Here is a 15,666-nt window from a genome sequence, read left to right as displayed (position 1 = left end):
TTGATTATGGTCCTCAAAGAGTGTCCCTTTTCTTTGAGGTGCACATGAACTGCTGCGTCTTGTCCTGTGGAGGCCGTCTGTGCTGTGCCATTCTTCTGTGAAGTGGTTGTTTTGTCTTGCCAGTGTACAGGTCAGAGCATTCCTCACTGCACTGGACTGCATACATGATGTTATTTGAATGGTAGTTCAGAGCCGCGTCATCAGGTGTTAGCTAAGTTTGCTTGCTTCTTTGCTTGCTGTAAGGTATTGACATGACTTTTCAAGTGTGGCACAACACTAAAGTATATCGTCTGCCTCTGTACTTTTCAAACAGAACACATTAAAAATGCAGCTGTTCGGGTCCTGCTCTAGTGGGGCTTAATATTGTCATATGTCTGTAATTATTGCTCATTTGTATGCATCAAGCATATGCATTGGGGCAGCAGATTGAACAATATTTTACACACCAGGAGACTTCTGTAACTTAACACATAGACCAAGCCACCATCATTAAATCTGTGTTGGCACCGAAAGAATGCAATTCTAATTGACTCCTGTGTGTTTGTGAATGAAATGGTTAACATCAGAAAAGCTTTGACAAACAGCGACGTTGTTGCTTCAGGAGACAGAATAGAGATTCACTCTGTTTGGAATATTAAGTGGGAGAGTTGCAGCCCTGCCAAATTACTCATATATAGGTCAGAGACATGTGTTTGTGTTTATGTGGAGATGATGTGTGTGTGTGTTTCTCTTTTTCGGTGTCTGACTGGCAGAGTTTTATGGGGTGAATCTCTTGCACTCTGAAGCGAACAGAATAAACAAACATCAGTGCATAGTGAAGTCATGCTGCAGCCAGACGTGGATCTTTTGGAAGCTTCTGAAATTGGTTTTTGATTATTAAAATGAAAACAATTTCCTCTGATCCAGTCAGCCAGCACAGGGATGACTGATGCTGTCTACTTAGGCAAAAGAAAATCACGACTGAGAACAGATGAATTTATAAATTGTACAAATAAACAAGTGGAGCTAACTTTCTGAGATAACACAAGTTTCTCAAAGTTTGAAGATTATAGACCACAGCCTAAATATTGATTAGAGGCAGTGTATTTGAAATATTTATTTGATGTCAAGGTCTGTGTATTTCTGTGGCTGGAGACTACTTTCAGACCACTCTATTCCACACATAAACCACAGTAGGGTAATTGCTAATGACTCCCGAAATGCCATTTGTATAAACACCTACATTAAATACCAAAGTGTTCTGCAAGCCTTGGAGGATGACAGGCGCTTATATAAATCCTTCACACTAAAGAGTGGTGTTTGTGTTCACTGTCACTGAAAACCTAATAGTTTAGGGCCCTTCACAACTTTAAAACATCTTACAGGGTCAACATTTGGCATATTTTGTTAATCTTTTCCACCATCATCTTTGCTACCGGGGTGACTTATTCTCACTATTGCATGAAAACACAAGCTCACTACTAAGAGGGCAAACGCTACTGTACTAGGTCTCCTTTAAATTCAGTCCTGTTGTGTTTTTGGTAAGAACAGGTTGTTCCTGGCACATTCTGGACACATACAGATAAAAAGCCCCTTAAAGTGATTGTTGTTGCCAGCTTTGTGTGACCAATGATCCAAATACAATCATGTCTAAAATATTTAAATTATGTAATATTGCAGAACATTTTTGATAAATGACAGTTATCAGTTTTCAATCAATTGATCTGTAAGTTCTCAGAAAATGTCAGGTTTTTATTTTGCTCATCCAGAAGTGCAATATTCAATTAAACAGATATTTACAAGCTAGAATCTGTGAATTTCTTACATTAAAATGATGATAATCACTTATCATATTTCTCGGATTTCTGGTAATCCCTTAATAGACGTATTTTTTTTAACACTAAATGTAATTTGTTTTAAAGGTTTGTTGTGCAATTAGAATATTGCCACCATTAATGCTCTTTTAGTAAAAGCTCAGAAGAGGTTTAACAGATTTAGGAATATATTCCTTTTAATAAAACACATTTAAATTCACCCACTTTATCTCAAACATGGTGCTGAAAGTAATAACTGAAAATCTTCTCAATATATACCTGTTACTCCAAAAAGCCAATTCAGGTCCTTTTATCTCACAGCCGTATACTCCTCCTCTGCGCTTGGTGCTGAGTGGGTCATTTCAGGGGTCAGGGTTTTTTAATTGGATAATCCAGTCCGAGCCAACTGAGATTAGCAGCTACTCAAATCTAGGGAATTGGTATGATAGTGTTTGACCTGTGTGACCACACTAGGCTAAGCTGCCTCCAGCAGGAGCGGCGCACAGCTCTCACCTCAAGGAAACTACACCACACATAATGAGATGATGAGAAAAACTTCACTCAAGAAACTTCCAGAGGAAATCAATTCTAATCATATAACAGCCCTCCTAAAGTGTCAGCAGCACGTCTTGGCCTTCAAAGATTCTCGCTCTGTGTAATAAACAGCCGCTGTCTTCACGTCCGATCCTGCGGTGGAGCCTTCAACAAGAGTCGTTGAATGTGCTCATCATTTCTGCAGCCGTGCGCTTGTGTTCACAGTTTTTTCACACACCCCCTTGCAAGTGTGCCTCAGAGTCTGGCACCGCGTTAAGCCTGAGAATGTGCATGTGTTGGAGCTGTCCCCTTAATCCTTACAGCAAATAAAGGGAGGCTTACTCAGTCTGGTGCACACACACACTAAAGCAGGCAAGTGAGCACAGATGCACACGCTTCACATGCACTGGCACGTGCATGTATGGCACATGCTCCCTCTTCCTGTTCATATCTTTCTTTCTTCTTTTCCCCTCTCCATCTGGCTGATGCCTCATTCTCCCATTTTTCTACCTCTCTAAGATTCTTTCTCTTCTGCAGCCTATGTTTTATCCTTCTTCCAACTCTCTGTCTTTCCTCCTCCCTGCTCTCTCTCTCTCTCTCTCTCTCTCTCTCACACACAACCTCACTTCCACAATCACTGCTACTTGGTGTCTCCATCTCTTTGCCAAGCCAATCTGGGTTTTGGAAATTGGCTCAAAAGTGCAAGGATTTACCCCCACACCCACAACAATTACCCCCAACTTTCCTGTGCAGGGCACAACAGCTGCTAGTGTCTCATTATGAGAAAGCTGCTGAGCTGCTGAGGTGGGATTTACGATTAGTGATGGTGTACTCCTTTCTGACCAGCACAGGCAAACCACTGTCAGAGTTGTAAGCTGTGCTGCGGTCACAGTTGAGCTCCAGAAAGGGCTCTCCGGTACACTCAGGATTTAAATATGCACTTTGCTGTGCCTTTGTATTCTCGTGAAGATGGTTCTCACACACGTTCTTTTCCTTGCGTCTCTCAGGTCTAGTTCCTTAACCTTTAAGGTAATGTCTTTCTAGTTATGATAGTTGGTATGATTGAGCAGCGTGTGGTCTCAGCTGTCTCATTAGCCAGCCACAGCTATGCTGTCCATATTGTTACAAACGCATGAATCCTCTGGACACAGCAAAAGCAGGTGAGACTGACCACAGTTCAGCCTGTGGATGACAAAATATTCCCAGCTGGATTGAGCGATAGGTGCACCTTTCTTCATGCTTCTTCTGGTCAAAGAGGCGATAAGAGATCTCGTTCTAATGAAAGGATGGGTTATCTTAATAGCCAGTTTTAACAGGAGGAAGATATATGTGAAGCAGAACCTGCTTTGTGAACTCTCCGTTGATGTAAATGCAGCTGTGTTTTATTATTACTATGGTTATCATTTAACACAACTATAGCATATTTACTGTGCTTTAACTGTGCTGCATATGTTGCCTTAAATCTGCTGTCCTGCTTGATTACCCTCTGTGTTGACTTTACATACCTGTCCTATGTCATATAAAAATGAGATAAACCTGAAGCAGTTGCTCTAAATAATTGATGCTGCCTGTGTCAATTCATTGATTATTTAAAGCATGACACAGGAGTTGTATTGTTTTTAAGTCATTGTCTAAACGAGGATGTGTGTTTCAGAATGCACAGTGATGACCTATTTAATTGTTTTAGTATGAGATCTATGACAAAGGGGAATTTTACTGCACAGTACTGGCTGCAAAGACTATGTATTATTCTCCCTCTCCAAATTTAGATAACCGTTTGATTTTCAAACCATGCAGTTCTTCCTTATTTCCATGAGCTGACTTTGCACTTGAAATGATGAGTTTGCAAAACGTTTGCTACCTTGTGCATCACGTTAAAGGAGAAGGCAATGAGGTGTGCTATGAGGTGATGATGCGCTAAAAAGAGCATTGAGAACTTCTCATTACCCATTCAGTTTGAAAAACCTGAGGAATTTATTTCATACCTACCTTTATCACTAGTCTCGGCTGAATCTATCCACTGTCCCATTCTTGTGAATGTAATGTCTCTGAAATGGTTTGAAGGTGGTTCTTCCTACGGTGACTAAATTGATACGCTAATAATTTAAACTAATGTGTTTATCATTTTATTACCAAAAGGTTAAAGGTCAACTGCATTCTCCTTGGAGGTGACGGAAAGGAGGACACTGAGGAAACTCCTCAGTATTCATAACAACACGTCTCACCCCCTGCACGACACACTGCTGTCCTACAGAAGCACATTCAGCGCTAGACTGAGACTACCGAGGAGCAGCACAGAACGCCACAGGAGGTCCTTCCTGCCAGTGGCCATCAGACTGTATAACTCCTCCCCTTGCTGTAGGGAGAGGAGCTAGATGATCATGTCATGCATCACTGTCATTCCATCTATTGGTCTATATTTATATTTACTTAGCACCTTATATCTCCATATTTGTATCCATGTATCATATATTGTGCTCATACTGCGTACTGTACTCTGATTTGGATTATAGTGACACTTATACTCTGTACTTAACTGCATTTAATTTAACTTGATACCTCTGGCACAAGAATATCCTTCGGGATTAATAAAGTCTTATCTTATCTTATCTTAACTTTCAAAGTAGTATTCAACATTTCCGCTGTGAGCTGCAGCTGCAGCTGCATTGGACTTGCCATGCAAATAAATCATGCAAATAAATGTAATATTAATTGCATTAAATGTAGTAACATTAATGCCTAATTGATCTTAAATTACACACTGGTCAATATCTCTCTGTCCAAATGCACAACAGTCCTAATAAGCACCTCCAGCTTCACCGTATGTTAAGTTAACGGTCTGTATAATATGTGTGTGTGGTCAAGTGCCTGTATTAATGAACCATACAGGAGTGACATGCTGAAGTCCTGTGCAGGCGGTGTTCCTGGCTTGTCCCTCTAATTTGAGTCTGTCACATTTTTTTGAACTCATGATTAAGCTGTCAGAAGGTTGCTGCTAATGTCATCGCCTGCAGAAATGTGCTCACCAAGAAAGTTAGGATTATTGTGTTGATAAGAGAATGAAAGTGGGAGTTTGGGAAGTTTTAAAACCACAACGTACTGGTACATTAACAAACATAACAATACTTCTCACTGACATTCTGTAGCTTCATGTGCTCTTATGAATGGGAGTGAATAGTAAGTAGTTTCATCACACTCCATTCAGTGTTTTACAAGCTTGTTCCTGCCATGTGCGTTTGATTTTATGTATGGGATTGCAGCAATATGTGTGTCTGCCATAATGTTACTGAGTGTTGGTGTAATGTGATTTAAATGAACAAAACCTCCTCTCTTGCATGCACATTTCCTGAGGACACTTATTCCATTCTTCTTTGACAAACCTCTCAAGCTCCTCCAGATTTTATGGTCTCCTGCCATGGACCCTGGTCTTTAGCATACAGCATGGATTTTCAGTCGTTTTAAAGCAGGGCTTCAGCCTTTCTTTTAAAAATATTTAGACAGTCTTCTTTTTTCATGTGTCCTTCCACTCTGACAGGATTCTCAGTCCCACATAAACTGAAGCATCCCCACAACGTTATACTGTGACCACAGTGTTTGACTGTGGGGAACCATGTGCTTTGGATTATGTTTCCTCATTTCTTTCCTCAAACCAAAGAGTTGTAGTTTGGTTTCATTTGACCAAATGACAGGCTAAGGTAATCTTTCTTCTGGTTGTCCCTAGTATACTTCAGCCTGCCTTAGCAGTTTCTTTTCTGCAGAAGTAGAAGTAGTTTTCTTGGTGTGAAACTCGCAGTCCATTCTTAGGACTCCAGTGACAGACTTGGCTGAATCATTCACTAATGTCATGGCAGTTGTTCTAGGGTCTATAGTTAGATACATTTTCACCAGTTTTCTTTTCAGAGTCCAACAAATGTTTGTTTCTTATACCTCTGCAAGTCTTGTTCTGCTCTCCTTGACTCTTTAAAGTTCTTGATTATATCTTCATGCCAGTTTTTGAAACTTTAAAATGATTTGATGAACTTGTCCTTTTCCTGCTTTGTAGCTGGGCTGGATGACGTGTGTTTTTTCATTTTGACTGGTGTGAGTGATTATCATTTTTATTTTATGCCATAATAAGGATGGAAACCTGTCTTTTTGACCTCAGGGTTAAACTTAATATTAACATAATATTTGTTTGCTATGTGGAACTCAATGGGGAACATTTTTATTTTTTTTTTAGCATATTTTGTTTGGAATTAACCTTTTTACTCTTTCCACTGCTGGCACAACCTCAGCAGGGCAACAACACTATGAAGGCAGTTGGCATGTCAGTTTTATTCACTTTTTGTGCCACATAACACCAAACTAAGTGAGAAAGTGACAAATGGACAAAGTGCCACAGATTCCTGTTACAAAGCAATGACTGAAAAGGTATACAGAGAAACTGAAGCTGGGGTTTGGACTAATGCTATCACCAGAGGCTTGTTAGTGAATTTGGCCACAGATGCTAGCAGCTGCTAATGCTAGCAGCCAATCAAAGCAGACTAGCTTTTGATTTTTATTGGGATGGAAACCTAATATATGAAATGGTAGAGGGTGTTGTGTTTTCTCTCTTCATTGGCACAAGCTTCCTACATAGAGGGTATATCGGTCTGTTATTTATCCCACTTCAGAAATCTGACCTGTTTCCAAATTACTGAAGTTTGTCTGACCTGTTTTTCCCTTAGTTTTGTCCTGCATATGTCAGATATGTGAGCTGTAGCCAAATGGGGTGTTTAGTGCAGATGACTGAAAAGAATGTCCCAAATAAACCAGATACTGTAAATTGGTCTTTATTTTATGCACTGCACTGGGCTCACTAGGCTCACACCAAGTTTCAAAGAATCTCTGTAAAAGGCTGCCTGCATGTGACTACTGTGATTACTATACTATAGGGTGATACATTTTTCTTCAACTAACCCAAACACAAATGAATGATATTGTTCTAAGCACAGTGGCTGGGTTTTAGTTGGAGGATAGATGATAACTGCCAGTATTCTATTTTTTATTTTTTATTTTTTATTTTTAGTCCTACTCCATGTGCAGCTCCATGTATAAAGCATCTGAGCTCTTGGTGACTGTCGCAACGGATTCAAGTGAAAGTGAAATCTTTCTTTTCTATGTCTTTCCTAATTGTGCTTGTGTTTAGCTCGTTCTTGTGCTCAGGCATGCCACTGCCCCCTCAGATTATGTGCAAAAGGAACATACATGGATTGTGAAAGAAAATTCATATTCATTGTTTTACAACCAGAACAATGATGCCTTGCTACTTTGAAACACAGCACTAGCATTTGCAGTGAAGATGACGCAACTCTTTATGAAAAATAAAAATAACAGGGCTTTTTAGTGCTCATTGCTTCAGAGAAGCACAGCAACAGGGATGAAGAGGAGGAGGAGTGCATATTGAGACTGTAATGCAGCAGTCTGCTATGATATTTCATCCCCCTTGACATTTTATATCTACTGACTGAAAGTGTTGGTCAGACTTTGGTCATCTGTCTTAGAACACTATAACATCAAGAGGCATCAGGGAGATGACAGTGAGTCAGACCCTTTCTGCTTCCCCCAAATGCTCACTTCTATTTTGTATCACTAGCCTTTGCTAGTTTTAGTTGCAAGTCACTGCCTTTGTAATTCACAATTTAGCTATTTCAGTTCAGTCTGCATGTTACAATGTGTTACTCAGATCTTGTTTGAAAAAAGAAGTCTGTGACATGTTTGAAACTTTTTGTCTGTGCATATTTTTTTTCCTTGTCTACCAAGAATGGCTACCAAGAAGCAAAACTGGCAGTAGAAGTTTGCTTCTACTTTAATTCTGCTAGGACTGCCAGTTTTGCTTCTTTTGAAGCAGAGTTGGGCAACACGAGTGGTAGAATGGACTGAACTGTAGAACTGTGGGGCTTACGTCCAACTCTGCAGTGCTCATTGCTGTTTCTCTGGTTGACTTGCCCTCCCCTGTGCTGTCAGATTAATCTTTGTCTGTTTAAGCAGTGTAGCATCATTAATGGTAGGTGGTATTATGTGAGATGCTCGTAGATGAATGAGGGTGTTCGCCTTGGCTATTACTCCCTCTGTTAGAGCGAAGCAGCATGAGTACCTTGCAGCTCATCTAGATCAGTCTAAATTTGCCTCTGGCAGCCAGGGCCAAGGTCACTGAAGCCTTGCCATCACATTCGTACTATATATAAGAGCTAGGGTCTTTTGTTACTGTGTTAGTGTGCTATGAACATGACTTTGTATGTGGATGAAAATCATCCTTTACTAATGTGTCAATAACAGGCTAATCTGTGTGTTTTTATATGCATGTGCACAGATCTGTCCATGTATTTAGTAGTAGCTTCCATCATGTCTCTGGTATCTGAGCCTGGTGTCAGTACCTATTTATTCCTCTTATTGATCTAATCCTGGTCCTCTCTCGTACACACTCTCTCCCACACAACGCATTTCCCTCAGGGGGTTTGCTGCTCCTTCCTGACCTTCATAGAACTCCCAAGTCTCTCTTCCTTTCTCTCTCTCTCACACTCGCTGTGTGTGCTGGTTTGGAGCTGAGGGAGCAGTCCACTAATAGAAAGTCTATTGACTGGCCCAGTCACTCATTGCTGCTATTATAGCTGCCGGGGCCCTCTGGACGCCAGTCGATAAAAGCGGCTTGTCTCTGTTCACTGGTGAGAGGCCTTTGTCAGCACAGGAGGAAAATTAAATGTTTGATCGACCACCTTAAGATGCAGTTTGTAGTCTGTGTGTGTGCATGAGACTACATAAAAAACATGTGAAAGAATAGGAAAATGAAAAACAGGTTTGACACTGCAGCAGTCAGTCCTTGTTTATTGTCTGCCTCAGTGTGTGTGCCTTGAGAACTCCACAGTGATCACTAATTCTCTGTAACCTTGCTTTCCTCTGTATGCCTGGAACGTAAACAGCTTGCCCAACTGGCTCACTGTTCAGTGGCTGTAGACACACACTCACACACACTCTTTGCTAATTCTCCCCAGCCCTACCATAACTGTGGACAGTGTACAGATACTACGATGCTTTGAAAATAAATCTCTATTACTACTGCTCTTAACCCTCATGCGTTGTTCGGGACATTTTTGTCCTCTGAGAGAAATTTTTCTGTTTATTTTGGCCATAACTTTGTCAATATGTGGACAAATTGAATCATTTTTCCTCAATAAGCTTAATTTTACATAAATTTTGTTAATATGATTTTAAAATTTTTCATAGGTCAACGGTACACTGTGGGCAAATTTTACCCCCTAATGTGTTGTTCGGGGACAAAAACGTCCCCTAACTTTAACGGTTTTAAAAATATATTAGATAAATATTTTTTTGAAATTTTTTTGCATAGACCTTTTAATTAACTTCAGTTCTAATCAACAGTAGTGAAAAAATCATTTTCCCCCAGGATTTTAACCCTTTAATCACCAATTTTATAAGGGGTGGTGCTGAAAATTGAAAAAAAAAACACACAAAATGGCTCATTTTTAATAGAAAAGGTGAATGTGGACTGGATTCTTTTTAACCTTTATTATAGTCTTGGTCATGTCAAACATCAGTAAAAAAATTGACTTTATTGCATTATTAGTTTTTGCACAGCACTGGATTTTCTTTTTTTCTCCCATTTTGTCCCATAGACTTACATTATAAACACATTTTTTTTGACTGCACAGCCATGGCACTAAATAATCATGCATTCTTGATTGTTGGTGGTTTACCCTGTTGGTAGGAGGTAACATTTGTGATTTTTACAGTTAACAACTTAATTACCATATTAACCCTTTACCTGCAGGCCTGTGCTCATGTACTGTAGTTTCTGGCTTAAGTATATGGAGTTATAGGGAGTATTTTAGCACATAATTGTGTGTCTACACACTGTGTGTGTATGTTAGAGAGGAAGAGAGCCATTTGCACACTGTCAGGGAAGGAAAGTCAGGAAAATAAAGTTACTAAGTAAGTGAAGTGTACCTAATTCAGACGTACAACGGCAATGCATAAGCATGTAAAATGAAAACATCCAGGAGTTCTGGCGTCTGAAGTTGTGGATGGGTAAAATAGCTGTTTTTTTTTTTTTTTTAGCTTTCGGAAAACACGTCCTCCAGTAGAGTGACTTTACTTTTAGGTTAGTGTCTCAGTTGAGATCACTGAATTAGTCTAAGTGAGGTCTAAGTGCCCCTTTTCCATGGTGTGTTGCGCTCCACACGACCATACGTACATGTGCATGTTACTAAATAGACACCATAGATAGATAACTTGATAACATAATAAATAATCATTGACTAACCAAATCTAATCTACAGTTTAGTCCCCTACTAAAATTAGTATTAAAAGTAGTTTAGTAAAGTAAAGTAAAGTAAATTTGTTGCAGCCCTAAAAGTAAGTGCCGGGCCCTTTGATGCTGAGAGGTTCAGACTAAACAAAACAAAAACACTAGTGGACTTGCATGCATCCTCCTGGTCATTTAATGGTGACAAGAGCAGCAAGCAGCATGAAGAGAGGATTCACCTGTGCATGAGTGAAGGATTCACTTGTGAACGAATGAAGGATTCGCTTGTGAACAAGTGACGGATCTACTTGTGCAGCCTTCACAGCTTCACAGCCTGGCCCTTCATAGAGCCAGGCTGCACAATCATTTCCAGAGATTGTGCACAAGTGAATCCTCTCTTCATGTTGCTTTCTGCTCTTCTCACCATCAAATGACCACAAGGTCACATGTAAGACCACTTGCCTTTTGTTTTGTTTAGTCTGCACCTGTAGACATCAAAGGGCCACACGTGCATAGCAACACTTTCTTTGTTTTTGTTTACTATGAAGACTCTGTGGTTGTGTGTACTCACAGACAACAAGATCAGTGTGCAAATGGCTCTCTTCCTCTCTAACATACACACACAGTGTGTAGACACACAATTATGTGCTAAAATACTCCCTATAACTCCATATACAAGCCAGAAACTACACTACATGAGCACAGGCCTGCAGGTAAAGGGTTAATATGGTAATTAAGTTGTTAACTGTAAAAATCACAAATGTTACCTCCTACCAACAGGGTAAACCACCAACAATCAAGAATGCATGATTATGTAGTGCCATGGCTGTGCAGTCAAAAAAAGTGTGTTTATAATGTAAGTCTATGGGACAAAATGGGAGAAAAAAAGAAAATCCAGTGCTGTGCAAAAACTAATAATGCAATAAAGTCAATTTTTTTACTGATGTTTGACATGACCAAGACTGTAATAAAGGTTCAAAAGAATCCAGTCCACATTCACCTTTTCTATTAAAAATGAGCCATTTTGTGTTTTTTTTTTTCAATTTTCAGCACCACCCCTCATAAAATTGGTGATTAAAGGGTTAAAATCCTGGGGGAAAATGATTTTTTCACTACTGTTGATTAGAACTGAAGTTAATGAAAAGGTCTATGCAAAAAAAATTCAAAAATATATTTATCTAATATATTTTTAAAACCGTTAAAGTTGGGGGACGTTTTTGTCCCTGAACAACACATTAGGGAGAAAAAAAGAAAATCCAGTGCTGTGCAAAAACTAATAATGCAATAAAGTCAATTTTTTTACTGATGTTTGACATGACCAAGACTGTAATAAAGGTTCAAAAGAATCCAGTCCACATTCACCTTTTCTATTAAAAATGAGCCATTTTGTGTTTTTTTTTTTCAATTTTCAGCACCACCCCTTATAAAATTGGTGATTAAAGGGTTAAAATCCTGGGGGAAAATGATTTTTTCACTACTGTTGATTAGAACTGAAGTTAATGAAAAGGTCTATGCAAAAAAAATTCAAAAATATATTTATCTAATATATTTTTAAAACCGTTAAAGTTGGGGGACGTTTTTGTCCCTGAACAACACATTAGGGAGAAAAAAAGAAAATCCAGTGCTGTGCAAAAACTAATAATGCAATAAAGTCAATTTTTTTACTGATGTTTGACATGACCAAGACTGTAATAAAGGTTCAAAAGAATCCAGTCCACATTCACCTTTTCTATTAAAAATGAGCCATTTTGTGTGTTTTTTTTTCAATTTTCAGCACCACCCCTTATAAAATTGGTGATTAAAGGGTTAAAATCCTGGGGGAAAATGATTTTTTCACTACTGTTGATTAGAACTGAAGTTAATGAAAAGGTCTATGCAAAAAAAATTCAAAAATATATTTATCTAATATATTTTTAAAACCGTTAAAGTTAGGGGACGTTTTTGTCCCCGAACAACACATTAGGGAGAAAAAAAGAAAATCCAGTGCTGTGCAAAAACTAATAATGCAATCAAGTCAATTTTTTTACTGATGTTTGACATGACCAAGACTGTAATAAAGGTTCAAAAGAATCCAGTCCACATTCACCTTTTCTATTAAAAATGAGCCATTTTGTGTTTTTTTTTTTCAATTTTCAGCACCACCCCTCATAAAATTGGTGATTAAAGGGTTAAAATCCTGGGGGAAAATGATTTTTTCACTACTGTTGATTAGAACTGAAGTTAATTAAAAGGTCTATGCAAAAAAATTTCAAAAAAATATTTATCTAATATATTTTTAAAACCGTTAAAGTTAGGGGACGTTTTTGTCCCCGAACAACACATTAGGGTAGTGTTTGCGAACAATGCATGAGGGTTAAATTGCTTGAAAAAACCTGCAAACCTCTGTTTTCTCTCATTACACACATCCTCTCTCAACAGTCTCACCAGCAGCCTTTTGTCCCATAATGCCAACATGCACCTCATTAGAAAAGTCCCTAAGGTAGCACCAGGGGGTTGGTGAGGAGTTTGTTTGATTGACAGCTCTGGCATTCAGACAAAGGAGGAGACCGTGTGGAGACTGCGCAGCAAGGTCACTGTCAGGGGAGAATAAATATGGAGACACCTACTAGCGCTTATAAAAATGGGTGGCACATAGTGAACTACCTCAGTCATAGCTACATACCCAGTAGGCACCGAGGCCACAGGGTGAAGGACCATGATGACACAATGGTATGCAGTGTGGATGTGTTGGTGTCTTGTTTTCTGGCACGCATGATCCTCATGGGTGTCCCCTCTCAGCAAAGCATGCCAGCATGGTGCAGCTAATGCTGCTGTCTCGCCACAAATCTCTGACACCTGGTTCATGTCATTACTCAGCAGCCATAGTGACAAACCAAGACAAGGTCATCATTTCAAATGTTTTGAGTAACAGTTCTAAAGTCCAGTTTAATGTGTGTCTTTTAGTGGTCTTTGTCAACACTTAAGCTGCTGTGTTTTTGTCAGCAGAGCTACCCAGAAGGAAAACTTGCTGCTAATTCTGTACCACATTGACGCTCGCGGCAGACAAGGAGGGAGAGCGGCTAATATGATTATAACTAATTTCTGCCAGACTGCTGGTAATGTGGCTCAGGAACAAAAAATGCATCCAAATGTGTACACACTCACAGACTCCAGGTCCGTCCATGTGAATACACGTACACAGGATGCAGGAAGACGGGCGGTTGCTGATTAAATTAAGGTAAAATTAGCTGCGAACTTTGTGAAAGTTGTGCTGGTTCCCCTAAGGCGACAATCCGATTAACTTCATTAACATACCTGGCTGGAGCTTCAGGAAAGGAAAACACGCTGACAGAGAAATAGACAATGTATGGATGTATGTGGGGGGTGATGGTGGCAGCAGTGGGAAGGGGGTAAAATTGGGATGAGGCAGTAGCCAGATGGAGAGGTGAGGGAGGAAGAAAGAAGGGGAGGGTGAGGGCTGTGCTGAGTGATATCTGCAGTGTGCAGGGTGTGAAGCGTGTCATCTGTCATCTAATAGAAAACCTGTGTGTGGCCGAAACTGAAATTCGAAAACACGCTTTCCCTTTCCTTCTCGTCCTCTCTCTCTCTCTCTCTGCCGCTATTTGTGCCCACAGGGTAACCAGTCCAATCGCTAAAAGTGCTTCTGCTGTTCCTGTCCATCCGCCTGCTTCTCCCGTCCTGCGATTTCACCTGCCACATATTAAAGTTTTGATGCAATTTCCCATAATTGTGTGATCAGAATTTTAAGTAAGCTGTGACTGAGATGAAGGCTGTGTTTGTGGCTGTTAAATGCAGACTGTCAGATGGAGAGGTGCATCTGCAAAGTCAGGGTAACGAGCATGTCATTTTCAGATGAATGCATCTGTTTACTGCTTGTTGGCAAACAGTTATTTTTAAATAAAAGGCCTGATTGGCAGAAGATGTTTGCAATTAGTCTTTTATATGCTGCAAAGAGGATGTAATCACATAAACATGCTGCCCTTGATGAGCTGCTTACCTTCCTACAACCGAGAAAAGACGCTACTCTTCTTTTTTTTTCAAGAGAATTTAAAATCAATCATGTCTGATTCAGTTTAGATGTGATGTTATTGTAGCTGCTATTGAAGATCAGAGTGACCTTGTTACTGTTGCTTTGAATATTGAGGCAACTGTGAAGCCTGTAAGCTGACATGTTCACATTTAGTCTTCTCTAAATCCTAAATCTAGACGGTCTTTTGACTCAGGAAGATGGCACCTGTCATTGGTGGTGAAGGTGTGACTGCCACATGAATAACAAGTAGTGATTTGTGCACGCTTTCATTCCTCTTGGTTATTAGTATTTTTAAAACCTTTTGGAGACGTTTTGCTTCATAATGTGCCCGAACAGAATCGACTTTCCTGTTATGATTTGTTGCTTGTGACTCAGCTGCCTTCACACAGTCTTCAAAAACAGCCACAGATTTTAGGACAGATGACATCACCCACCCTAGGGATTTGAGATATATTAGCAGACTATTCAAACTCTTGCAGTGTATTTCATCCCACAGTGATTGTGATGACAGCCGCCCTCTGGTTTGTGACCCAAAAGATTATACATTGCTTTTCATGAGGAGCTCAGCCCGGTTAACTCCACTCCAGCCTTTTACATTTACCAGCACAAAAGATGAGTTGGCTTGCTGCAGTCACTTCCCACTTTTTCTCCTCTAATGAAGGCTAAGTGCGTTTTAGTGTTCTAATGGCTTTGCATTATACTCCATCTCATCTGGTTCACTTATACAACAGCGGCTGATTAAGGCCAAGACCCATAGATATTCTATTTTAAAGAGGAGGAAGGCGGGCCGAAGAGGGTTCATCCATTTCTGTGTTTAATTTTTCATTTCATGCAACTTTTAAGGCCTTAAGTACATTGAGCATATATTGATGGTCTTCACTGACTTTGGGGTTAGGGTTAGGATTATTATATATTATTATATAGGATTAAGGATTTATTTTATTACATTTATTATGGACATTGCAGTATGCTCCAGAAATATGACTCTTGTGCTGACTAGGGATCATAACCACATGATATTAAGAAAT

This window comes from Parambassis ranga, chromosome 15 (genome assembly GCF_900634625.1).
Source record: "Parambassis ranga chromosome 15, fParRan2.1, whole genome shotgun sequence".
Classification (NCBI taxonomy): Eukaryota; Metazoa; Chordata; class Actinopteri; family Ambassidae; genus Parambassis; species Parambassis ranga.
This window is presented reverse-complemented; position numbering follows the sequence as displayed.